The following is a 27525-nucleotide window of genomic DNA, read 5'->3' as shown; positions in this document are numbered from 1 at the left end:
CACCTTACTTGCATGTAGGATGGCCATGTGACAACTTCTAAAAACTTGTAAGTAGAAGAAATTGTTGTTGGGTGTATCTTCCAGAAAATCTCCCTTTGTAAAGAAGGCAATCTGAGCTATCACTTATCTCTTCATCATCAGGCTCCCCCTTTCTTCTAGTCTGGATGGAGGGTGTGATGGCTGGAGCTCCAACAGTCATTTTGAGAGCATTAGGATGCAGGTCACACTTTAAAGATGGTAGCACAACAGCTAGAAAGAGCCTGGATCTCTTATGGCATCATGGACACCATTCTTCCGACTTTTTTTACATGAGGGAAAAGTAATTCCCTACCATGATAGTGAGATTTATATTTGGATTTTTAATTATGTGTGATCAATCCCTGATGACAAAACATTGCAAAAGTTGATTGCTTTGCTGATGACCAAGAAGTGACTCTCTTCCAGGGGTAATATGGAGAATATGGGCATTGGAACCACATAGACCTGAGTTATCACTCTACTGTTAATGAGCTGTGTGACCTCAGGCAGGGGACTCAGCCTCTCTGAGTTCAAGTTTCCTCATTTGTAAAATGGGTATGAAAACAAAGCACCCATCCCCCAAATGCACAGGATGCTTATATGGATTCAGTGAGATGACATCCACAGAGTTCTTATTGTCTGGAACATAGTAGGTGTTCAAAAAGCAGCAACCACAATAATAGCTCACATTATTTTGCACTGACTCTGTGCCTTGTGCTGTTCTAAGGGATTTACATCCACCAACTCATTTAATCCTCACTAAACCCCAGGAGGGGGTATTTCATCGCCCCTGTTTTACAGATAAGAGAACTAAAACAATAAACTATGTGTTGAATAATGATTTGAATATCATGTTGAATAAATGAGTTGGGACTCCAGGGGCCCCTGAATATCAGCCACTGGGCATGCTGCCTCCATGGTCTTTGTCACATCCCACTGTTACCTTGTCACCAGTACTATTATAGACTTCATAGTTTTCTTTAACTTAATTTTAGATAGAATCACTTTTAAAAATATATTCCCACTCTAAGCAATAAAATATGCCTGGAGCCACTGCAGATAGATAGATAGATAGATAGATAGATAGATAGATAGATAGATAGATATACCTATATCTATATATCTATATCTATATATATATATCTTCACAAAACATATGGCACTACCTACTAGAGCTAAACACACATTTATGCTATATGCTCATGTGCTATACTTTGGCCCAGCAATTCCAGTCCTGGATATATAAACTACAGGAAAAAAAATGCTTGTAACCACCAAAGACACAAGATAGAATTTTATAGCAGCTCTTTATTTGGACAACTCAAATGCCCATCAGTAGTGGAATGGAGATATAAATTGTGATATATTCATTCAATGGAATACTACTCAACAATAAAAAGTATAAACTACTGATTCATGAAACAACAAGATGAAGACATAACATTAGGGGAAAGTTTGATACCAAGGAGTGTACACTGGATAAATCTATTCATACGAGATTCAGAGGCAGATGAGAAGTGATAGAGGTCAGGACAGTGGTTATATCAGGGCAGGTGTTAACAGGGAGGAACATGAAGGTGCTGCCTGGGGGTCTGGAAATGGGCTACATCTTGTCCTGGGTGGTGGGTATGCCCATGCAAAACTTAATTGAGCTCTTCACTTCATATTGGTACCCTTTATGATAATTAAGTTACATCTCAATAAAAAGGTTTATTAAAATGTATTTAAAAGGATCAAGTAAATCAGGGAACCACATGGAGTCATGCTACACAAGGGGAAGCAGAGTGTTCCCCACAGGAAGCAGGGTGTTCTCGGTAAATACCAACTGAACGGGAGACGTGGTGGCCCCAGGGACCAATACCCTGTAGGAGAACCAGCCAATTCTGTGCCGCATCCCTGGTCATCCCCAGGTTCTGTGGGGAGGGCTGTGCTCCCCAGCTGCTGAATCCTTTGTCCCGAGGCTCTGCCAGTTACAGCCAAGCTCTTGGCCTACCAGCTGCCAGCTCCTCACTTCTTCCCTCTTGACGATGGCTCTTGCTGGACCTGCCACTTTCTCCCTCCCCGGCTCCATTATCCAGCAGCAAACTGCTGATGAGGGTGTTTGTTTTGGCCACGTGTTAAGACTGAAGCAGATCCTGGTACTCGGGGGGAATTCTCTCCTTTACTGAGCCCAGTGGGTGGAAAAGAAAAGGGAAGGAAGGGAAGATGGAAGGTGGGGAGGCAGGATCCCGATGGATGTATGCCACTTTAGGGAGGATGGAGAAAGTTGTCAAGAAGGGACAGTGTCGGGAACAAAGTCATGTACATCATTTACTTTTAAAGTCTCAGAGTGTGTGTGTGTGTGTGTGTGTGTGTGTGTAGATGGACAAATAGACACAGACAGTAAGACAGAAATAGGAGACAGTGACAGAGAGAGGCAGAGAGAAGGAGAGGCACAGAGAGAAGGTACAAAGAGGGAGACAGCACACACATCTTCTCTAATGCATGACCTCTTTCCTAACACTTTTCAAGGATTCACAAAAATATCTGAGACTACTCCTCCCGCCCCAGCAAATTAATCGGCTACAAAATATTAAAAGACAACTGCAGAATTAAAATCAAGAAAAGTTTAACCAATGGTCTATAATTCTCCTGTGTCAATTTGTCCCCACCTTTCTCCTCAGCATGAGCTTCGAGACGCTGAGAGCTGGTGACAGAGCCAACGAGGAGGTTGATCAGTATGGCATCCCCCGCCTGTGCCCCCAGGGCTCTGGAACCCCCTACACACAGCCAGGTCACCTCTAAGTCTAAGCTTGGGCTGAATGCCGGACATTAGGCCCAGAGAGGTGCTGAGGTTGCCCAGAGACACACAGCAAATCATTCCTTCCTTCATTCATAAACCTTTACTGGATCTCTTCCAGGTGTCAACCTCTACACTGGCTGCTGGGGACAGAGAGGTGACAAAATATCCCAACCTATCACCTGGACCTCCAATCTAGTAAGGAAGGGAGAGAACAGATTAAATTGGTCATTCATTTCTGAACATGCACAGCAAATGTAAAAATATGGTAGAGAGGATGTGTGAGTGGAGGGGGTGTAATTTACCCTGCATGGACTTGAGATGGTTCGCTCCTGAAAGCCCCAAGGGGGAGGTGGCATTCGGCCTGGGTAGGTGTTAGCAAGGGAAGAAGGAATGCTCCAGGCTGCAGGAATGACGTGTGCCAAGGAGTCTAGAGTCTGAAAGGGTGAGACGGGTTGAGGGAGCTCGTATGGCACAGAGCTCTGTGTTTGGCATGCGTCTCATTGGATCCTGCTCAATGAGTTAGTATTATACCCATTTCCTGGATATCAAAACTGAGGCCCTGGTCCTGGAGAAATTTGCCTGAGATCACACAGCTACTAAGTTCCCACTGGGGTTCACACTCTCGTTTCTCTAATCCGGAACTCATGATCTTTTAGAGCAAGGCTTAACTCCATTCCTTTTGACATTCTGCCTTCCTCCCTTAAGGATCCACCCTTTCCCACAACCAGGCGTGTTGATAAAAGTTCTCATGGCTTCAGTTCCAGTGGTAACTCTGATTGCATGCTAAGTGGCTGTCTGGGATACTTAGATGGCTGCCCTGAGTTGAGTGTTCTAGGATTGATTAGCAATGTCTGCCCTGGGCACTGGGTAAAGGAGGAGAGGTACACACGCCATGGACTTACTAAATCTGGGGTAGTGGCTTCATGAAGGAATTTCATTTTTCTCTGGGCTTTCAGGACCAAATCTTCCATCCCTGAGTGACCCTTATTACACAGTAAGGAAGCCGAGATTTTTATGAGGAAGGGTGACTTGTTTACTAGTTGGGAGTCCTACAAGCACAACCTTGCCTCCTACTGGGTCTTAATTTTGGAAAGTCCCTCAGTATCATCTAGCCTTATACCCTTTCTCAAGCCCTGCTTCCTCCTATGACCTCTTTCTGACTCTACTTATTCAAAGAATTTCCATTCCATCCTCTTGAGTTTCACACAGTCCAAACTGCAGAAAGCAACGATCCTACGCAAAGGTAACCAGCTCATTTCTAACGGGAAGCAGAGGCATGAATCAAACAAACAAATATTTGCGACACAATGCCCTCCCCCGCCCCACCCTTTTTGCTATTCTTCCAAGGGAAAAGGCAGGGGAAGTCGTTGAGAAAACTGGCCTCGCCATCAACACATTTCAGACCCTTACCCGTCTGGCTCAACACTGCAAGTGGCAAACCAACCGGCACACACCACCAAAAAAAAAAAAAAAGAAATTCTAACAAGACATTAATAGATAAATAAAAATAGCTTCCACAAGAAACGATGAGGAATCACGCAACGAAATGATTTCTTTCTGTGAGCGTAAACTCATGAATAATCAAATTCACAGTCCCCAAACGAGCCAAGCGCAGGTCTCGTCAACCTCATCCCAGTGTCCTCCTGGAAGGTCACCTCAAACCTTTGCAGGCCTGGGTGGCTCTGCCCCTCACGTCTCCTCCCCACCCCCTGCCCCCTCCCAGCACCACCACCTCTTCCTTAGAGGGGAGAAATTAATTCCCAGTGCTATGGAAACGTGCAGCAAATCTGACTGGAAGGCTGGGGCAGCACTCATGAATCATCAAGCAGGAAGGGGAGTTCGATAAAATATTGGGGGGAGGTCCTCAGGCCATGGCTTTTGTGAGCTGAACCCGAGCCCTTGCTTCAAGCTCCTTTAGTGTCACATTTTAACCTACCAGCTGCCTCGAGAAGCAAGATGATCTTCCTTGCCTTTTTTCTTCTCCCTTTAAAAAAAATTTATTTTTTAAATTTTTTTATTTTCCCTCATGTGTTAAGGGAGGAAACAGTGACAGGGACAAGTGACAGCTCGCTAATTATTCCCTTACTGCCACTGCTGTTCTGGCTTTGGACGCATTGCTCATTTCTCCCAGTCTTCGCACTGAATAATGCATGGGTCCCTATCTGTATTCAAGCGGCACCTCCGGGACCGCCAGCCTAACTAGCTGATAACTGATTCAGTTTGTAAGCAGGGCCTCTGGGAGTTGCAAGGAAAAGTAGCCAAGAACAAATTTAACACTTCTTTCTCATTTCTTCAGAAGATCAAGGAGAGGCCGGCTGGGAAGCAGGTGGAGATGTGTGCTAGGTCCTTGAAAGGTACGTGACCTCGAGTTAGGGGAAGGGAACCTTGGCTCTAGCTGTGGGGAGAGGGTATACTGATGAAGATGATGAGGATGTGATGAAAATAGTTAAGGTTAGTTGAAGGTTTACTATGTGTCTACCATTATACTAAACACTTTGCATGCATTCTTTCTTATAATCATCACCAGAATCCTTTGCTGGCAATGCCTTGTCAGATGTATCAGTTAGCTATTACCATGATAATGCTGTGTAAAGAATGGCCTCCACATTTCAGTAGCTGTCAGTAACACATAGAGGGGCAAGCACATTTCCAGCCTCTGCCTGCATCATGTCTGCTAATAGCGCATTAGCCAGAGAAAATTACGTGGGCACGTTCAGTGTCTAGAAGAGAGGAAGCAAGTGTTGCCCACATGAGTCCATGGCCAAGGTGTGGGTGTCTGATGCTGTTACAGGGGAGTGAAGAGTTAAGTACCAAGAGGGAGTCTCCAGCACAATCTCTTCTGGGAATCAGGACCTCTCATCCCACTGCCCCAACTTTTGCAAAAAGACTTATACCCGTTGATCTCCAGACTGGGCTCTTCATTAAATAATGCCAGAAGTCTATGACTCAAATGATAATGGTCATCAAAAATGGCAAATTCTTACCCACCGTCTACAGTACCAAGTACTATTCTAAGTGCTTTACATGTATCAACTCATTTTCTCCTCCTAATAACCTAATAAGGTAGGTGCTATTATTATCCCTGTTTTACAGATGAAGAAGCAAGCACAGAGAGGTTAAGCAATTTGCCTGAGGTCACACAGTCGCTAGGGAGCAAAGCCAGGATTTGAACCTAGGCTGGTGGCAGGGAGCAAGCTCTGATCCATTATAGGTAAAAATGGGTTGTCACAGACAAGGTTGAATTTTGGATGCAGATGCTATATTTGCAATGGCAGAGTGCAGTTGGCTTTCAGAGATATAATTGGGCAGGGTTAGGTTGGTACCTGAGCCAGGGCCAACCAGTCTCTGAGGATCTGGACACACACACTGCTCCCTGCCAAGGGGTGACACGTTCAGGAACCTACTGGTGGAATTGCTGACCTTCTCCCAACTGGCCAGGTGGACCTAGGCTTCTCAAGGAACCACAGGCACTGGGACCACACCTGGCTCTCCACCACCAAATGCTCCCTTCATGCTGCTTGGACTAGGGACCACCATACTCCTTTATTCCCCCTTCTTCCCCAACTAGATCTGGTGATGGCAGGCCATGGCAACAAGGCTGGCTCTTGTTTTATGACTGGTGATGAGACTGGGTACAGATCCACCTGTTTGGAGGTCAAATAATCTCTAATTTTGTCCACTTTTAGAATTAGGAATTTAATCCTTAACCGGATGAAAACAGACCCAGTCTGGACGTTGTGGGCCATTCACGTTTGCACAGTTTTGGTTCTTAGAGCCTCACACAGTGCTTGGGGCATAGTAGGAGCTCAGTGACTCATGGGTGAATGAATGGATGAATGAAGGCTTTACAGATGAGAAATGAAGTCTTAGAGAGGTGAAACTATGTAACAAGGACCATTCCTTTCGTTCAGGATCTACTTATGAGCACCTATTATGTGTCAGGCACTGTTAGATGCTAGGGGTCCAGAGTCTCTGCTGTCATGGTCCAATGAATATCCAACATAATGTCAGGTGGGGAGGAATAAGGCAGGGTAAGTGGGGGGGAGCGTGCTGGTGGTTGGTATAGATGCTCTCACCTTCTAACATGTGCCAGGCACAGTGCTGGTCCCTTACATATCTGATCGCCTGAAGAGCTCCCCCAGCATCCTGTGAGGCAGCATGATTATTTCATCATTATACCCATTTTACAGATGAGGAAAAACAGAGGCTCTGAGAAGAGAGATGTCTTACCACATATGTAAGACCAGAGGTTAGTGCCCAGGTCTGCCTGCCTTGTCTGAGCGGGACAGGATGTGGGTTCCCCTCAGCCCCACCCCCAGGCTAGTGGGTCAAGGATGCTGGGCGCTAGGGGTGGGAAGGTGCTTGGGGTCCCCACAGCTGTCACCTGCCCAGGTGTGCATCCACATCCAGCCGCCCAGCGCTGTCTGCTGGGGGGACACTGGGTTCGCTGCCAGGAGCCACGTGTCAAGACAGCAGGGGGGGAGGCAGGTGGGCTGTTGGCAGGTGGCTTAAAATAGCAGTGTCCTCATGGCTGCAGGAGCTCTGTTCTCCCGGCTGAGAACACTCAGGGAGAAGATATCTCAGCCCGGCAGCCGCCCCCTCGCTGGTGGCTCCATGCAGAGAAATTGTGCTCAAACGCAAGGTGCCCCCTTGCTCCTAGGGCATGTGGGATGAAAGCCAAACTCCACTCCAGAACCTTTGTGAGCTGCTCCCCTTGCCCCCAGCTCTGTTCTCCTCATACTCCTTTCTCTTGTCACCCTCGTTACGCTGCATTCAAGATGTCCCTTGTACCTTGTTGCCTGAAAGGTCCTCCCTGACATCTTCTCCATCTGAAATATATATGGAATACACTAAGTGTTCAGTATATGTCAATGGGAATCACTTATAAGATACTGAAATCTTATCCTTCAAGCTCAGCTCACTTGTCAGTACTTCTGGAAGACTTCTAGACTCTCCCAGGAGCAGAAATCCTTCCTTCCTCCAAGGCATGTAGACCGTGCTCAGATCAGGATTGCAAAAATCCTGTTTATGGCTTCCTTCAACCTTTCTGACTGGGTAGGCTGCCACACCTACAAAAAGTAGCATTGCTCAACCAGGGGTAGCAGGTAATTGGCACACAGGGCAGAAATCTCTTAGCCGTGCACACGGCAGACATTGCTAATCAATCATAGCATCCTTTCTTTCCAAGCCCTTGAGCGTTGAGAAGGCCATGAGCAATTGACTGGAGTTGACACCAAGATGATGCCTTAATGGCTTCTCACTTCCAAGTGTCATTAACTACAGCCTTTAGATAAATGGCCTCCAGAAGCTTGTCTTCAGGGCTGCCTCAGCCATCAGACTGGTAGGCTCTTGAGGGCATGACAATGACATTTATTTCAGCATCTCCTCCTCTTGGCACAGAGCCTGGCAAACACTAGGCACTGAAGAAATGTCTGTCAAACAGGGGGAACTGGGGGAACACATCAGGCAGTGCTGACAAATGCAGAAGTACCTCACTGAGGCTACTCCAAGCCCTAGGAGCTCTCCTGGACCCTGCTTCCCACTCTCTCTCCTTTGGTCTCCAGGGAGCAGAGTCTGGAGCCCAGGAAACCCAAACCATAGGCTCACTGAGATCAGACCCAAATCAAACAATGGTTTCCCCACGACTAACTGCACAGAGATACAAGGTCAAAGATAAAAGATCCTCAGACCAAGAAGAGAACAGTGAGAAGGAGAGAAATCATCTCACCAGGTCCTAGCACCTCCCCAAGGCTCAGTGTTTTTATTTTTAAATGGGGATAATAGGAGTCTCTACCTGGCAGGAATGTTGAGAGATAATGAACGGAAAGTCCTCATTGGTGTCTGATAAATAGGAGTTGATGCGGATGATGAAGATGATGATGATGGTGTCACGCTGCTCACGGAGACTCCCTAGGGAGAGAAAAGTACCTTCAGAGAACCCTGAGCTCCAGCCTCTCCCTGATTCCCATCCTCCTGAGACCTCCCACCCCTGCGAGAGGTGCAAGGAAGAAGGCCAAAGAGGCAGCCCTCCCCCCAGAAGAGGAGGGCTGAGTCCTTTGGCAGGGAGAAGGGAGGGAGCCTTTTCTCTGGAGATAGTATGTCCTGCCATGATCACTCTTGGTCCCATTTTATAGCTGGGAAAACTAAGACCCATGAAACAATGGAATTAGCCTAGTCTCATGGAGTAACAATCCTCTGCATCTGAACCCAGGATCTGTTGATTCCAGTGCCCATGGTATTTGCACAGAACCATTCTACCTTGTTGGAAAGGTACCCACACTGATCACTCACTCACCCATCTACCCTATTCGGTTTTATTGAGCATGCTCTGGAGGAGTTCACAGTCTAGCTGGGGAAATGGGGTGTGATCTGACATGCCATTAAATTATTTCAGTATCACAAGGAAGAGTTTTCTAGCTCAGTTTGGGGAAAATTTCATAGAAGGGCTATGTTGGTTGGGTTTTGCAGTATGAGTAGGAGTTCATTAGGGGCTAAATGGAGGAAGGGCATTTCGGGCAGAGGAGATGGTAGGAGCAAAGGCAGGGATCCATGAAAAAGCATGATGTGTTTGGACACCATTGAGCAGAATTGAGTGTCCCACTTTAGGGAGTATGGTGGTGTAGCTGCAGGAGAAAAGACCAGGAGATAGATCAAACCAGAGCCTGGAGGTCCTCCCATAGCATTTAGGCTTTTCCCTGTGGGCAGAGGAGTCATGAAGATGTGTCCCAGTTCAACTGTTTACACCACAGCTTCCACTTCCCCTTACACTCAGGTGCCTGGCACCGGGCTGCTCTCACCAAGGTCAAATGGAAACGTGGGATGGGGCAAAGATCAGCATGGACCTTTCTGCATGGATCATGCTGCTCCCCTGGAGGGATTGTGCCCAGCTTCTACTCCAGGAATTTAAACCACAGAGACTCAGAAGCACAGAATCCCACCGTTAAGACCTCTCCAACTCATGGACCCAACGATTTAGAGAACTGTAGCATTCATCTATTCATTTAGTCATTTGGTTAATAAAGTTGAAAAGCCCCCAGCAGATAGTGTATCAGTCAGTTACTGCCATGAAACAAACCACCCCAAATCAGTGAGTTATATCAACAATCACTTATTGATTGGTTATTTGCCTGGGACTCATCTTGGCTGGACTCATTCATGCCTCTGCTGGTTGCCAGGGGTTCTGCTCTAGACTGGGATTGTCTGGGGGTGGGGTCCCGTGCCATGTGTCTCTCATCTTCCTCTTCGGACCAGCGGGATAGCCAGTTAGCAGTGGGTTGGGGGGTGGGGAGTGGCAGAGGGAGTGTAGATGGCCCTCTCAAGAAATCTGGCTCTGAGGACACAGAATCTGTGAACCATAGCTACTGCGATCACTCACGGCTTCCTGAGGGGTGAGCTGGGGCTTGTGCCAGTGGGGTCCCCAGCCCTGGTTGGGGTGGGGAGAATCAGGAACACCCAGACATGGTCATGTCTGGATGGCAGAAATCCTCATTTGGATTGGGGGATCCAATTGTTGCTTGAGGCTGGGTTCACCTTATCTAGTGGTCAAGACCCCACCCCAGGTCCACATCGCTCAGCGGTCCCGCCCTCAGAACACCCCTCCAATGGCTGCCCACCCAGCTGCGAGAGCACGCAGGCTCCCCCTCTATCCTCAGCGGCAACCCCCTTGGGGAGGAGAGAGCAGATAGCAAAACCGTGCTATTTACAAGCTTTCAAATGGGTTATTGAATCATAAACCAAAATCACAGGCTGTAACCAAATCAGCAAGGACCAGATTCAATAAAGTGAAAAGGGAGGGGGAATAAAAATCCCACCTAGAAGCTTGTTAAAGCCTTCTCTGCCTCTCCTGGCCTTGCTTTCTGAACATCTCACTCTTTCTGGTGAATAAACCCAGCCTGGTCTGGTTTGATGCTGGTGCTATTAATTCCATATGTGGTTTATGAGTGGAGGAAAAGGCTGTCATTACATGCCGCTGGAACTTGAAAAGAACCCAATGGGCACTTCATTGCTGCCTTGCTGGAGCGGCCGATGCCGCTGCTGAGTTGGGAGTGTCTCAAATCCTAACACAAGAAAACTTTTAGGGTGGGGGGCGTGCACGCCACCATCTTGCGGTGACTGTGAAATCTCCATGTATGGGGGCTCTCTGCTCCTAAGGAGGTCCTGGGGTCGTCCAATGACCTTCCTCTGGTGCCATATATATGTGCACCGGACTTTACAGTTTACAAAGCACCTTCGTGTGGTTTATCTGAATTATGATACAAGCTCAGAAGGCACAGTGCCCGGCCTGAAGGAGTCGCCCCAGACTATTAGCTGGGATGTTATTATCATTATTTCCTATTAACTGTGTGCCTACTCTACATGAGATGCTAAATGTATGCTACCTATAATTCTTCAATCAAATTCTGTAAAACCGGAATTATCGTGTCCATTTTACAGATGAAGACTAAGACTCAGACTTGCACAAAGGCATCTTCGGGGCAGATTTAGGAATCAAGCTCCGGGCTGCAGTGCTCCAAAGCCACATTCCCTGCACACGCGATAACTCTGAGAGGGAGGGAGAGCCCCACTTGGTTTTACTCTGCCTGTTTATTAGGCGAGTAAACTGAGTCTCAGTAAGTTTAGGTGGCCACAGAGCACAGCCCAACGGGTCCCAGGGAGACATCATTTCCTTTTTTGGAGCTAGCTGCATGGACACTTATTACTTAAGAGGTTACGCTGGTGCTGGAAGTTTCCTTTGACTTGGGCTAACCAGACATCTCACTTCACAGATGGGAAAACCGAGGCTCGGAGATGTTCGTGCCTCGTCCAAGGTCACTCGGCCCGGAGGTGGTCAGAGCTAGGATCTGCACCTACAGCTGTCTGTCTCCAGAGTTTATACTCCTGCCATAGCTATTCCATTTCTGGAAAAGCAATTGTCGTGGCTCAGATGCCGAGCCCAGCCTCCCTGGATGGGCCTGCCAAAACCAGCCCTGCTTTGATGAAGGCCAAGTACATCCTTTGCCAGCCTGAAATTGGATTCCCCGGTCTAGAATCACCTGCATGTATCCCTGACTTTCAGGTTCAGATCAGACATTGTGTAGCACAACAGATAAGAACTCAGGATCTGGCTTCAAATCCCAGCTCTACCAACTTCCATCTGAACCTTTTTCAAGCCTCAACTTTCTTACCTTTAAAATAAGATGATAATAACAGCATCTTTCTTATAGGGTTGTTGTGAAATCAACAAGCATAGCTAATATCTAACGAGTACCAGGCACTCTTTTAAGCCCTGTACGTGTATTAGTCCTAATCCTAGATGTATCACCATTTTAGAGACGAGAAAACCAAGAGAGTGATTTGCCCAAGGTCTCGTGGAGTTGGAGTCTGTACCCAGGTAGGCTTGCTCCAGGGCCCCGTTGTTTGCAGTGACCCTAAGCTGCCTCTTGGTTTAATGAAGCAATGTGGTAGTCAGACATGGGAAAAGCTAACGACCAGCACATCTTTTTGTATTCTGGAGGATGTTGATGTTTTATCCTGCAAAAGGAGGATTCCAGTTAACAATGACAAAAGCCATCCCCTGCAGGGCTGGAATGTTTGCCAGAGAACGGAGATCCACTCCCACAGAAGGTCCATCTGACCCAGGCCTCTAAGCCAGCCCTGCTCCCTGCACTTAACTCTCCACTCAAACCAACACTTCTTCAATTCGTGAATATGCCCAACGCACTTTCATGCCCCTGGCCCTTTGCACATGCCTCTCCTGATGCCTGATTTTCTTTCCTTCCTTTGTACTACCAGCAAACACATACTTAAGAGATTCAGCTCAAAAACCACCTCCTTCTTAAAGCCTCTCAAGACCCCCCAAGCAGAATGAATTCTCTTTTCTCTGTGCTTCTTACAGCTGTAGTGAATTCCCCTTGGATCCTTACCAACCCAGGGTTCTCATGGCAGGTCTGTGTGTCTGTCTCCTTCACCAAGGACTCCTTGAGAGCGGGAACTGGGATATATTCATTTCTGTGGGATCAAAAAATGCTGACTGAGTGAATGAATGAATGAAGTTTCTGCCCTGGCTGGACTGTAGCTGACATCTCATCATCGGTCATACGAGAATTGAATTCTGGTCCCGGCTTTGCCGCGGCCTCCCTGTGTTCTCTTGGAAAAGGCATGTTGCTTTTAAGCACCTCAGTTTCCCCATCTGTAAGATGACAGGTGCGGACCAGCTGGCCTCCAAGAGCTTTCTGTGACTGCAGCTTCTTCACCCCCCCACTCCGCCCCGTGCCTCCAGGGACCCCATCACAGCAGTTGGGCTTCCCTGCACCCTTCTCTCTCTTACCCCTACCCCCCGCACCACCCAGCAGGTCCTGGAGGTTTTCCTGCCAAAATCTCTCTTGAATCTGTCATCTTCTCCTCACCGTTTCCCGCTGCCTTCCTGATGCCGGCAGCCCTCATCTCTCGCCTGGATGCCTGCAGTAGCCTTAACACATCTCTGCCAGCTCCCTCCAGCCATTGCACACTCAGCAATACGTGTGATCTTTTCAAAACACAAACTCAGCCATGTCTCAGCCCTGATGAGCCCCTCCCATGCCTCCTCTGGCCCCCAGGCTGTGGACCAGAGACCTTCCGGAAGGGGACAGCTAGCCCTCTCCACCACGCATGCCCCTTCCGTGACTCTGGCCATGTTGACCTTCCTGTGATCTGCACTTACCTTGCTTGGTCCACACGCCAGCCTTCGCACATGGCTTTCCCTCTGTCTAGAAAGTTCTCTTTCCCCTCCTGGTGATAAGATTTCAGCCTGATTTTCAGAAGCGTTAATCTGAGGAAGCTCAGAGACGCCTTGCAGGACCTCCCCAGACCAGACCAATCGTTCCTACTATATCAGCTCTCCAAGCTCCCTTTCCTCTCTTTCACAGCCCTTATCCCGGTTTCCAGTTTAATTTTACTTGAGAGATTTTGCTGCACTTTTTCCTCCACCCCTGTATTGTGAGCCAGATAAAGGTAGGACACCCTTGCCAGATACCTCCCACCCCACCCGTCTCATTATATCTGCAGCATCCAGCCCTATGCCTGGCAAGAACTCACAAATATTTGCAAAATGAATGAATGTGTTCTCCAGCTCCGGGGAACGGGTTGAAGGAGCAGTCACATCATCTGTCTGGTGCAGACCTCAGTTTCACTAACTCTGAAATGGGCTCGTGATCGCCCATCCCTCTGCACCTGTCGCTGCTCTGCTGGAGGCTCCAAAACCACCCAGAGCAGAGTGAGATGCTCTGAGGCCTGGAAGGCACAAGAGCCAAGGGCTGGTGTTGGGAGGGACCCCAGGCATCGTCAGGATGACCGGGCCACCACCGGTTTTTGTGACCATCTGCTCACCTCACTGAGAGCTGGGCAGTGGAGCCAGGACTCCAAGTCCTGAGAAGGATTGGAGAAATATATGTTCAGTTTGCAGACCTGCTGAGGGAACAGAGTCAGGTCACCGTGCCCTGGTCGCTGTGCTCACGCTCCGTAGAGTCAAGCTCAGGAGGAGATGTCAAGGGGCTTCTCCAGGACCTTCAGAAGAAACTGCGGGGTCTGTGCTTCACTCCCCAGATGAGAACCACAGGGCTTTCAGCCTTGGGCTTCTCCAGTGTGGTTCAGCGAACCAGATTTTCAAATGCCCTAGTGAAACTCTCTTTTCTAATCACCTACATTTAAACAGAAGGCATTATGGTTTACCTGTAGTTGGTGTCATTCATTCAGAATGATCTCCCGAATTCGGGTGCTGGGCTGGCCCTCAGGGGTGGAGGCAGGCAAGGCCACTGTCTTTTCTGGGTCCAGAGGGGAAGCCCGTGTTTTCCGGGTGCAGAGGGTGGGCAAGAGGAAGCAGGGGGCCTCTGTGGGAGCAGGCTTGTTTGGGGGGTGAGTGGGGAGTCCCAAATATCTCCATAAAGAAGTGACTTTTTAAAATTATGGTGAAACAGAGGTAACATAAAATTTACCCTTTTAACCATTTTTAAGTGTACAGCTCAGTGGCATTAAATACACTCACTTGGTTGTGCCAACATCACCACAATCCATCTCCAGAACTTTTTCATCACTCCAAGCTGAAACTCTGTACCTAGTAAATTATAACTCTTTATTATGCCCTCCCCTCAGCCCCTGACAACCTCCTCTCTACTTTCTGTCTCTATGAACTTGACTGCTCTTGGTACCCCATATAAATGGACTCATACAGTATTTGTCCGGTTTATTTCACTCAGCATCATGTCTTCAAGGTTCATCCATGTTGTAGCACATGTCCTAATTTCCTTCCTTGCTGAGGCTGAATAATATTCCATTGTATGGATAGACCGAATTTTATTTAGCCATTTATCCATCAGTGGACACCTGGATGGTTTTTACTCTTTGGTTCTTGTGAACTGTGTTGCTGTGAACATTAGCGGGAAATAGTAACATTCATGGTAATAAGGCTACGAGGTGTTACAGAAAGGGCTTTAGGATTAGACCTGTGTTCCAATCCTGATGCTGCCATTAACCAGCTGTGTGACCTCAGGCAAGTTACTTAACCTCTCTGAGCCTCCATTTTCTCTTCTCTAAGAAGATGGAAAGAACACGCATCTCCTAGTGTCAATGGGCACGGAGGGTGGTGACGGACTCAGAGCAGGTGCTCAGTAATGTACTAGGAATTACCCCTTTCATGCTCCTGCCCAGGACTGCCAGGTGTGATTACGCGTGTTGTTCACTGCCCAAGGGCACCTGGTCCAAGTACTTGACTTGCTGGTTTGAATCCAGGGGACAGTTTCTGCCTGGAGGGGGCACCTGTGTCCCACCCACCCAAAGGCACATATATGCTTGCTCAGCCCCCTGTCTCAATCGACATAGGCACTCAGGCTTATGCCTGCTTGACAAGTGAGGGCTGGTAAAGCACAGAGAGGCTAATTAACCAGCCCAAGGCCACACAGTGGCACTTGGACCCCTTCAGGTATGAGAACCTGGCTCCAGGCCCTGAGAACAGAGCGGTGTGTGCAGCCCTGAACCTCATGCAGGCGAGCAGAGAGGAGGGCTCCGGGCTGCCCCTCAGCCTCCCACCCCCTCCCCCTCTCCTATTAAGAAGCGGAAACTGAAATGAAAAATTCAAACCTCCGTCTGGTTCATGGTTAGGCCCCACCTTGGGGAGGTGGCCTCGGAGTGGCTGCTGATACAGGGCTCCGTGTTGTTAACTGTGCCCCCCTCTCAGCCCCTCCCCGACGGGTTCTTTCCATCCTGGGATCATTTTCCAGACAGCCCAGAGCCTGGCCCGCCAGACTATTTAGTCTGGGTTTGGTGACCCCCGTCTGACTGCAGGCAGGACGTGCTCAGGTTTCTGGCCTCCTTGGTACAATCACTGCGCCCCCCTCCTGCCCCCGCCCTGACTTCTTACACAAACACTTACCTTCAGGCCCAGGACTTCCTGGCACGCTTGCATCAGACCCGGCCACCGGCTTCCAGAGGGCGCTCCGTCCAATGCCCGACAACGCAGACCTCTGTCCAGAGTTCTGTGGGCCCAAGCATCATTCTCAAACACAGAAACTTAGCTGGATGGCCTTCCCATCGCTGCTATCCCTCCTCGGCTCTCTCCGACCCTGCCCACTGGATAGACAAGTTCATTCAAAGAAAAAAAAGTGATGGGAATTCAAAATATTTTTCCATCTGTTCACGGGTGCTAGATTAGCTATTTGTTCTTGCTCCATGTCTCAGGTGGGGAAACTGAGGCCCCAGAGGGCGAGAGAAAGGAAAGAGTCAAGCCCCTGAGGTGGGAAGGGGCAAAACCAGGAACCAGAAGTCAGATCTTCGGGCTCCCAGGTCATGTCAATGTCAATGCAATTCAGCTTTTGTCTGTACTCCCTCTGGGTTCTGCACCGCCTTTCAACAACCCTTTCTGAGAATCTTCTGACACTTCCTGAGACACTTGGGTATCCTGGAAATAGAACTACCTTATTTATGTCATCTTACTTGGGCGCACTGAAGTAGGGGAAGGAGATGTTGGTGGCCCCTGCATCCTATGGGGTTTTGATGCCAGAAGTCAAGTTCCTTTAAAAACCTGCGTGCTTGGCACCCTGCCAGAAGTGTGGAGAGTAACCAGTACTAATGACTCCCATTTGTTAAGCGCTCACTGTGCACCGGGCATTGTGGGAAGTTCTCTATGTGCAATTCTCTCAGTAGGTTGAGGTAAGGATTATGTCTACAACCCATTTTACAGGGAAAGAAACTGAGGCCCTGCATGGGCAAATGACTTGGAGAAGGTCACACAGCCAGCAAGCAGAAGAGCCTGAATGCAGGTGTCTTTGACATCTTTCTGTATTTCTTTCTTTACCATGAACGTGTTTGATTTTTATTGTACAAAAACAAAACAATATAATCCACAGTAACAATAGCAGGAAGCAACGTTATCCATCTTGGTGCCCAAATATATTACATGTTATCTAGCCTCCTTCAATTCTCCCTTTCACACACACACACACACACACACTGGGGCTAACTGCTGTGGACAGTTTGGTGTCTATTCCTGCTGATTCCCCCCACCCCATCAGATACTAATTTATATGCAGATGTATAATTTTATAGGGCTTTCTAAGCCATACATATTTGCAAGATTTGATTTTTAAAAATCAATAGGAAATGTATTGCTTTTGCTATTGGGGAGAGAATAAAGATATTAAAAATTAAATCAAATTTCAAAACAGGACTGGGTTGGGCATTTCAAAGCTGCCAAGGCAAAGTTCTATTCCAGAAAGTTCCGCACCAGCGAAGCTGGAGTCCCCCACAGAGATGCTCAGATCCCAGTGGCTAACCAGTTGTACTTGGCTGGGGTGGGGAGGGAGGGATGTCTCTAATTCCCACCAGCTCGCCTAGCCATCCCCTCCCCACTGCCCCTGGTCGATGAGCATTGTGTTCAGTTTGTGGACTCAGCAAAACACGCCTGCCCCGCTCGCTCCCTCCTCGGATAGGAAGGTGGTTGCCTACTAGCCCATTAATTCTGCTTTAATTGCTCCAGCTCTCAAATGGAGGCCTGAGCAGCTAATCTGGCCAGGCGGGGGTGGGGGTGGGGGTTCGCCTGGCAGCTGCTGTTCTACCAGCTCTGGGGAGATGCTCAAAGAGTCTGAGAAAAAGGAGTGATTCTCCGCGGGTCCCTCTGGGTGGTCTGGAGGGGAGGGGCCACTGGCCAGTGGGGATGTAGCCCAGAAAATGGACCCGAGAAGCGGCCACCAGCAAGAGAAGCCAAGGGGAGCAGTGGGAAGTGGAGTGGTAGGGTGTAGTCACCATCCACCGCCACTCCTCTGGCATTTATCGCTGTCTGACATTATCTTTGTTCTTTTCTTCCAGGGGTCTGCCTTCCCCATCCAAACGTCAGCTGTATCAGTGTTCACCTAGTGCCCAGTGTAGAGTAGGTGCCCAATAAATTGAGGTTAATTTGATAAACCTATTCTGCCCTTTCCAAATTGTCTCCTGCCTGCAACTGCCAGGGAAGTCTTGGGAGAATCTCATGAGATGGATAAGGAAACTGAGGCCTGGAGAAGGGGCTTGGTTTCTTCAAGTCAGTGCCTGGCTCAGGCTGTCTTTCAACTTTGCTCGTATGAATGGCCCTCGCTTATCTTTGCAGGAGTGGTGTGACTCATCACCAGCTGCCCAGAACAGGAGGGGTTGGGGAGCGTCCACGCTACTTTCTTTTGAAAGTAGCTTCTGTATCAAACCCCTCCACGCCCTGGAAACAGCCTCATTATGCACCAAGAACAGAATTCTCCTCCCCTCTCTCTAGGGGGTGGCTATGAACCTACTCTCCAGGGGACCAGCAGGGCAGGCCCTGGAGAGGAAAATGATATGTATCTAATCTCTGACCTTCAAATGAAGGCAGGGATTCATCAAGGATTTCAGAGGGAGGGGCGGGGTGGCTGCACGAGGTGGGGGGCCTTGCCTAATTCGGTCCTCACCTCAAGTCACTCCTGGCTGCTGCGGATGCTCTCCAGGGTGTCGGGCCGGGGAAGAAAGGGGGTCCAGGATGGAAGAAGGAGGAGGTGAGGTGGGAGCGGAAGGGACAAGCCAAGCAGGATGGGAACAAAGGGGGCAGGAAACAGAGGAAGAAAAAATGACAATAGACAAGGATGCCAGCCCATTTGGGGTGGTGGGAAGCACGGGAGGAAACCTGCAAAGGAAACATAAAGAGGAAGAAATAAAGGGTAAGAAGAAACTCAATAGAGCTTGAAACAAAGCCATGGAGAAAACAAAGGGAAAGAAAAAAATGCAAGCAGAGGAAGAAACAGCAGCACAAACAAGGAGAGAAGCCTGCGGAGGCCTCCAGAATGTCATGTGCCTATCCTGGGCGGGGGCTGCGTGCATCTGGGCCAACAGCATGGCCCCAGCCTCGCTCTGGTCCCTCACCTCAGCCCTGGTACCCACCAGCTCCCAGGAGCCTCTGGGGCAGACAGCTGGGCCGCCTCCTGCCTCTTCAGCCCAGCCTACTCTGATTGGCCAGTCTCCTAGGGCAGGGAGGCAGGCCACGCCCACCCATCTTTGCTCCACCAGGGTAGAAGCCCCAGAGACCCACGGGCTTCCTGAAGTGTTCTGAGCCACCCCAAGTCCTCCCTCCCCCTCCTTCCCCACCACCTAGAAAGCTGTCCAAGTGGAACAGCCTGCAGCTATTACAATAAACACCTCAGCCACAACCTGTCTCTGTTTTGCATATTAGCAGCCTTAATTCTGATGAAATATGCAAATGTATGCAAAATGAAATTCATCTCATAATGACACAAGGCGATTAAACAATTTTTATGCTTAAATATTCTGTTTAATGAAATCAAACAGACCTGCACGTGTGACAAATTCTCCACAGCATGGAGAAATTAGTGGGGATATAAAAAAAAGAATACCAAACCAGTAGCACCCTCCAGCACGGCCCAGATCTACTTCACCTTTTTGGTGCGAAGAAAGGGGGGAAACGTGTGTTTTTGATAACCAAATGAACTGAAAATTACATTACTGAAAACTGCTGAAATAAGTTAGAAGCAGTATGCCTTTGTTTCTGGCTTTTGAGAGGAACCTCCAAGCCCCACCCCATACCTCCACAGTATGGCCGTAATATATTTATGCTCCAAGTTGATGGAAGAAGAGAAGGCATGTGTGGACAGCAGGGAGGCCAGTTCAGCCATCGTCTCGGTGCCCAGGAAATGGAGTGAGGAGCCCTTCGCCCACTTACCACCAGGAGGCTGGATAGCAGTCTCTCAGCCAAACTTTCTTGTTTTGCTTACCTGGACAGAACGTGTTCTTGCTTTGGCCACTGGGAGATAGTTTGAGGGCATTGACGTTCTTAGCCCTGCTTGGGTAAAATCTATTTTGATATTTACCTGGAGGAGGAGAGGATGAAGAGATCAAGAAAGAGAAGGAGTAGGAGGAGGAAGAAAAAAGGGAATAAATAGCAGAGAAAAGAAAAGGATGAAAAGAAAGAAGTATAAGATGGGGGATAGAGTGAAGAAGGTATATAAAAAAGACGGGTGAAAGGAGAAGGAGGTGGAAAGGTAAAGAAAAAGAATAAATAATGGCTAACATTTCTGAACCATAGGTGTGTGTTTTCTTATATATGATCTCCTTGAATTCTCCTATCATCTCCCTGAGTTTGGTATTATTATCATAACGACGTTGCATTAGTGATGAGGAAGCCAAGGTTCAGAGAGGTTAAGTAAGCTGTTCAAAATCACACAGCAGAGATGAGGGAGGGAGGATTCAGGATTTGAAGGCAGATGCATTGAAGCATTCTCCAAGGGGGTTGGGGATGGGCTGCTGGTCTACAAATTCCCCTTAAGAACTCTGGGATATTTGGGCAAATCTCCAAGTGCTAATTTGCACATGAACCCTTAGGGCTCCTGGGAAAAAGCCTTTTGGAGATTGAATGGAGGCCTGGGCATTTCATGTGCGCATTCAACAGCATTGCTTTCTCTGATCTCCTCATCTAGAGGGCCCAGCACCCAGTTGGCTCTACTTCATCGTCATTTTACTATTGACTTGTTTGTTGCCATATTCCAAATAGAATGTGCTTTCCAGGAGGCGGGGGCCCTGTGTGGCCTACACTCAGTGATTGTGCATTCTTCTTGCATCTTGACTTCCCTTCCAGAGGCAAAGGCACCTTGAAATTGTCTGGGGGTGTTCCTCCAGGACCCCTAAAAATCCCCCCACTTATGGCTATGATTTATCAGGCACTGCTTATGTGCCTGTCACTATTCTAAGACCTAGTTCACATTATTATCTCATTTAACCCTCACACCAACCCTGTGAGGTAGGAACTAATATTATCCTCTTTGGCAAATGAGGAAACAAAGACTCAGGTTACCTGTCTGAGGTTACCCAGCTTGGCAAGGCCAAGATTGAAACCCAGGCAGTCAGGTTCCAACTGCCCTACTAATAACAACAACAACAATAATATTAATAATAACTTCTATGACTTGGCACATGCTTAGCACTGCCTCGAGCCCTCTCATAGCAGCCTTGTAAGGCAAATAGTATATTTATTTCCATGTTATCAGCGAGGAGATGGAGGCTCAGAGGAGGTCATTGATATGTCCAAGTTCATACAGCAAGTCGCTGGCTATGGAGACAAGTACTCAGCCTTGAGGCCAACATCTGTGGTGGTAAGGAAGCCACCTTGAATCCTCCAAGGGATTTCTAGAGAGTCTTGGCCATTTATCATTTCTGTCTCCTGGTTCTAAGGTTGATGGACTTTGAGACAAGGACATTTCATTAGAAAATTAGAAGTAGTTATAATTAATATTTCAATTATAAAACAGCTCACTGATGAGCTATCAGCTTCATCACACTGCTGGTGACAGCCAAAGAAAGAGGGCATATTGCTTTCCTGGAAGTGAGAGACAGAGGGCTAGCCCCTTCCTATCTGCTTAGTGAGGAGTCACAGGCACTGGAATAGAATAATTAGCACTGTTATCTTCAGGTGAGCACCAGTATGATAAGATTGGCAGTCAGATGTCTCTGTTTCTAAGCCTGGTGCTGAAGGAGGCAGCTTAATATGATGGTTGTCATTTCAGCATAAAGTTACGAGAATATCTACAAATTCAAATTCATTCAACAAATATTTATCTGTGTGAAGCTCTAGGGAAGCACAGCTAAATAGGACATAGCTACTGCCTTCAAGCACGCCAGTGTAGTTGAGGAGACACACTAAAAGATTACAACAATAAATGTAAATGGCACAAATGCAGTGCAGGAACAGGGCAGGCATTTCTTCACCATGGGGTATCAGGGAAGGCGGCCTGGAGGACATATGAACTGTCTTCCAATACAACTTGGAACTTGCCAGAAAGGACAGAGAACTTCCAAAGAGAGGAAAGCGCATAAGCAACAGTGTGGAAATGAGGAACAGCAGACTGGAAGGCATGCATGGTTCACAACTGGTGCTGGACAAAGCCCTGGGGGAGAATAGTGGGAAATGAAGTTAGAGAAATAAGAGCAAAGACCAGATGTGAGAAAGTCTGTGTACTTATCCTTCCTCTATCACTGAATAAACTTGTGACCTTGAGGAGGTCACTTCCAATCCCAGAGCCTCAGTTTTCTCCATTTTGAGAAGGAGGAAGGATTAAACCCTCAGCTTTGGTGAACATCAAGCACGCCCGAGAGTGCTGTGCCATTGGATACTCTCCCTCTGTATAATTGAACATCTCAAATTCTAATTAGGAGATTATTATCAGAGACAAAAAGATGGAGGAGAAAATTATTCCCTATTTAGGCTTCCAGATGCTGCTTACCTTTCCATGTACCAAAAACAAGTGGCACCAGCTTGCCTAGGGCATGAATGAAAATCAAAGCCCTGTGTCCCCATTTCCCACCCCTGCCCATCTCCTCCTGCAAGTTTCTTCTATGAATCTCAGACACTATACTCTGCCTTTTTTCTCCCTCCATGGAAGCTCCCAAGGCTATGTAGGAAGTGGACCCAGGCACTATGAGCCACCTTCAGGGAATAGCACCAGATCTGGGAGTGTGGGCACACTGGGTTTCCAAACCAATTGGATGTGAATGGCCCTCCTAGGAAAATCCTGAGCTCACCATGTTTTTTCCTACAGGACCATCTTCCCCCTTAATAAAGACCCTCAGGGTACAAGTGGGAAACAATTCCCCCCACTCCCACCTCAAGGGACTTACAGTATAGAAGGTCTAATTCAGAAGCCCTAAAGATGACTTTTTCTTTCTTCCTTGCACTTTTCAGCATCTGTTCTTCCTTTCTCTCTTCCTCCCCTCTCTTCTTCCCTCCCTCCCTCCTTCCCTCCCTCTCTCCTATTTTCTTACACAACTGGAAAGTGTCAATTTTACAAAAACAATAAATCTACTTCCAAAAACAATATCAGTCGTCACCACACACTGGGACATTTTTGCCAAACTCCCCATCTCCAGCCAGCGGAGGGCTGTCAGGACCACTGCCCCTTGGCCGGACAATGTCCCAGTGGAACGTCCAACTCTCCCTTCAGAACCCCAGTTCTTAGCAGTTGCTCTCAACACCTCCCAGCTTCCCTTTGAACTCTGTGTCTTCGAGGTGACCACACAATGGAACCGAGTGTTCAGAACATCCATCGTCCCTCTGTTCTGCCCTCATCCTGGCGGGGAATAGCCTGTTCTCCCCAAAAGTGATGAGAGGAAATCTGGATAGAGTCCCACTTTGATTGGGGCCCACCCTTCCTTCCACTGGGTCTGCTGAAAGCCAACATTTCTTCTGGAACTGACCAAATAAAAAAAGAAGAAGAAGAAGAAGAAAATCCCCAGCAAACCCCAAACCCCCAACCACCACCATGTTTCTGCTTTTCCATGGCAAGGACGAGCAGAAATCCGATCCCAATGCTTCATGGGCCAAACTAACTCCGTGTGGATTGTCAGTGAGGAGGGCTGAGCCCCAGGCTGAGTATCCTGCCTGGTGAGGGGGCTTAATGATTTGTGCAGACCTGCCGCGCTCCAGCTGGGGTCCAGAACGCTGTGCACTGATTTGGGAGGATTGAAAGACCCCACGCCTGTCCCCTCATGTGTTGTTGCCTTCTTTGCCATTGAATAGTTCTCCCTGCCCCCCAATGACTCCCGAGAAGCGTGAGAAAACCAAGGTGGATATAATCACATTCCCAGGCCTTAATTAATTTGGCATCATTTACTAATTAGCTACAGGTATCATTCAGTGTAACAGAGACTCCGGGGTTGCTCAAGCTAGAAGGGTCCTCAGGACCACCAGACTCGATCCCCTTCAGTCCACAGAGGGGAAGATTGGGCCAGGGAGGAAAGGGAATGGCCCAGGATTACCCTGTGAGTGACGGGGCTAGCCTGGGATTTGAGGCTGGGTCTCCTGATTTCAAGTCTTGTGTTCCTAGCTCTAATTCTCACTCATTTGATTTCCTTCTGTTTCTTTGTGCACTGTATTTGTTCACTGTGTCATCCCACTCTCCCTCTGTTCAATATACTCCAATCACACAGGGCTTTTAAATTTTTCTGCAAACTCATAACTACCTCAGGGGCTTTGTGCTTGCTGTTCCTGGCTGCTTCCCCATGTCTTTGCATGGTTGTCTCCTAGTTATTCAGGTTTTAGCTTAACTGTCATCTCTTCTGAAAGACCTTCTTCAACAAAATCTGTGTGGCAGACAGATCCTAGTATGTCCCCAATAATTCTTTTTTTAAAATTGAGATATAATTGACATATAACATTGTATTATTTTCAGGTATACAATATAATGATTCAATATTTGTATATGTTGAAAAACGATCACTACAATAAGTCTAGTTGGACCATAAGTCCACCACAACAATAGTTACAAACTTTTATTCTCCTGATGAGAAGTTTTACCATCTATGCAACTTTCAAATATGCAATACAGTATTATTAACTATAGTCATCATGCTGTATATTACATTAGAGCTGCACCATCGTTTTCACCTGTTGTCTGGGCAAAGTTCAGCAGTGTGCTGACACCATGTCGGTGAGGGTGCTGGGAGCAAAGTCCTGATCACCTGGAGAAGCAAGTGCCATGAGAGTGCCAGCCCAGGGAAGTCATGAAAAGTACTAGGCAGCACCCAAAGCCCCCTGCCACCTCCCAGGACAGCCTCTGCTCAGATTTGCTGTATCCTACCTTGCTGTCCTCAATGCTCCCTTCCTCCTACATGGCAGATCTGAACTAAGACAGCTCTGGCCACCCAGCAGTGGGCTCCAGTGGGCCCCAGGCTCACCATCAGACGTGGTTAACAACCCACCTGTCTTCAGGTCAGCAGAGGGAGGGACACTGGTCTGTACAGTGGAAAGACGATGTCTTTACTGGACGAGGCAAAACATTTTGCAAAGGGTGGGGCCATTCCACGTGGAGCCGGAGAATACAGAGTTGGGACCCAGACTTGAGTTCCAATGGTGGCTCTGCAACTAACCAACAGGGCAACTAACCAGTGTGCAAGGGGTGAGGGGGGCTTGCCCTCACCAACTCTCAGTGTATATGAAATGGGGACACCAGACTTGGGTCTCCCTGAGGCTCCTCCCAGCTGGGGTGATTCTGTGGTTTCCGAAGAGCATTTGGAGTTCACTCTGGGCCCCCTGGTCTCAGACAGATGTAGACAAATTGGCTTGGGGCCAGCACACTCCGGCTGCCATGATTAAGGGGAAGGGGAGATTAGCGCCGTGGAAGATTAAAGGCGCTGACACCTCTGTGCTTGGCTGGGCTGCAGTTAAAGGGCGGCTGACAAATGTCTGGTAGAGGAGGGCAGGAGATGCGACTCTGGCTGGGGGCTGGGGGGACGGGGCGGGCAGCCACTACCGGCAGGATGGGCTAACAAGGGGGCGACTCGAGGCAGTGCCTACCATGAGGCCCCACACGAGACACATATGCAATAGCTTGGTAAGCTAGGCAACGATAATATTCACCCCTCACCGCCATCACCATCACCATCACCTCTTTCCTGGACCACGGCCTCCTAACAGTGTCCCTGGGCCCAACATTTCCCCTTTAGTCTGTACTTAACACATCAGTCAAAGTACTCTTTTCAGAACATGTCAAATCACACAATTGCTGTGTTCAAAATCCTCTGATAGGTCCCGTTTTACTCCGAGAAAAGCCCTTGTGATGTCCACAAGGATCTGCCCGATCATCTCCCTGACCCCATCCTCTGCTTCTCTCCTCCTCCTCATCTCCCAGGATGCACCCCAGGGCCTTTGCACTGACCATACCTCTGCTTAGACCACTTTTACCCCAGATAATTCCCTGCCTCATGCTTGCTGCCTTTGGCTCTCTACTCAGCGCCACATTTACACCGAGGCCTGGCCACCCCATCAAGATTTCAACCCCCTTCAACACACTCTATCCTCTCCACCTGCTTTATTTTCTCCCAAAGCACGTACCTTCATTAACTTACTCTATAGTTTATTTCATCGTATCTGTGCCTATCTCTCCCGTTTGATCGTAAGCTCCAGGAGAGCTGTTTTCTTCCCTGCTCTATCACGAGTGCCTAGAAAGGTGATCGGCCCTTAGTAGGTGCTCAAAAAACACTCGTTGACCATTGACTATATGTTACCTACCACTTAGAGAGCCCTTGCTCCCCTCCAGGTGCTGTGCTGTGTGTTTGTGGTCTAGTATTTCCTCTATCCCTCACAACAGACCAAGGATGCAGGGAAGGTTTCCATTATCCCTGCTTTACAGATGGGGAAGCTGAGGCCCAGAGAGGTGAGGTCTGGTGATATGCCCAGTGCCTTGTGGTTGGAAGCGAGTAGCACTGGGTTTTGAGCCCAGCCCAGCGCCACTCCCGAGCCTGGTCCTGCCCCTTGGTGACATGCTCTGCTGTCTTTGATGAAGGGCCACTCAACTAACGGCCTTTGCATATGGCTCATTGCACCAAACCTCACGAGGGTTCTGGGAAGTGAGATTACTCTTTCTATCATAGCGATGGGGAAACTGAAGACACAGAGAAGTTGCTTCTCAAAGGTCACACAGCCAGCAAGGAATCTGGGACTTGAGCTGTGGTCTTGGATGCCCAATCCAGGCTCGCTCTCCACTTTGCCTCCTTCCCTGGGTGACCTGTAGGACACAGACATGCCTGGAGCATCCTCTCTGTACCCTAGAGGCCCGTAGTTCCCCTGAGAGTCACAGAAGTGGAAACAGAGGCCAGAGAGGGCCTCAGCTGGACAAGAGGGCTGTGATTTGCAGTTGGGGTTGAGTCAGCATCCAGGCCTTTCCAGCTCAACCACTGCTGCTTCCCCCTCCATGCACCGCCCAGCTTTTGGCTCTGTGGCCTTGATGGTGGGGTCTCTGCCTTGATGTCACGTGAGTACACTGGCCAAGGGCACTGCCTCCCAAAATGCCCCTGCAGGTCCTAGGACAACGAGCCCTTGGATCACAAGATTGGGTATCCGGGGGCCACAGGGACTGCAGCCACATCTCACACCAGGCCTTTCCTTGCAGTTGTGATTAAAGAGGCATCTGTGCCAACGGCCCTCCATGTCCATCCTTGCGCCCAGGTTGTGCACCTGGGGACCTCTTCAGTCTTGTTCACCCCAGTAACCAACATTCAGTGGATGTTTGATTCATGTCTGTTGAATGAATATTAAACCGAAAGGACTCACCCTCTCTAGTAATAAACAGACTTCCCGAGAGCTTGTTATTCTCCAGGTCCTGTGCTAACGCACTCACGTGTACTCACCCAGTGTAATTCTCACAACGATCCTGTAAAGTCAGTTCCACAATGTCTCCATTTTACTGTTGAAGACACTGGACCAGAGAGGTTAAGTAATA

At 48.4% G+C, this 27525-nt stretch overlaps 1 long non-coding RNA gene across 2 annotated transcripts in view; it reads right to left on the bottom strand.

Moving 5' to 3' along the window:
• Positions 1-266: 266 nt before the first annotated feature.
• The window catches only part of LOC309639323, a 361451-nt gene continuing 334192 nt past the window's right edge, over positions 267-27525 (bottom strand). The window contains exons 8-9 of one of the 2 annotated variants that reach the window (XR_014251588.1): positions 12703-16284; positions 267-8710 (exon numbers count right to left, since the gene is read on the bottom strand). This is a non-coding gene — a long non-coding RNA (uncharacterized lncRNA). Of the gene's footprint in view, positions 16285-27525 lie in introns of both variants that reach the window. The other variant, XR_014251587.1, reaches the window with a different exon arrangement.

This window comes from Balaenoptera physalus, assembly GCF_965194825.1.
Source record: "Balaenoptera physalus genome assembly, chromosome: 12".
NCBI lineage: Eukaryota > Metazoa > Chordata > Mammalia > Artiodactyla > Balaenopteridae > Balaenoptera > Balaenoptera physalus.
This window is presented reverse-complemented; position numbering and strand designations above follow the sequence as displayed.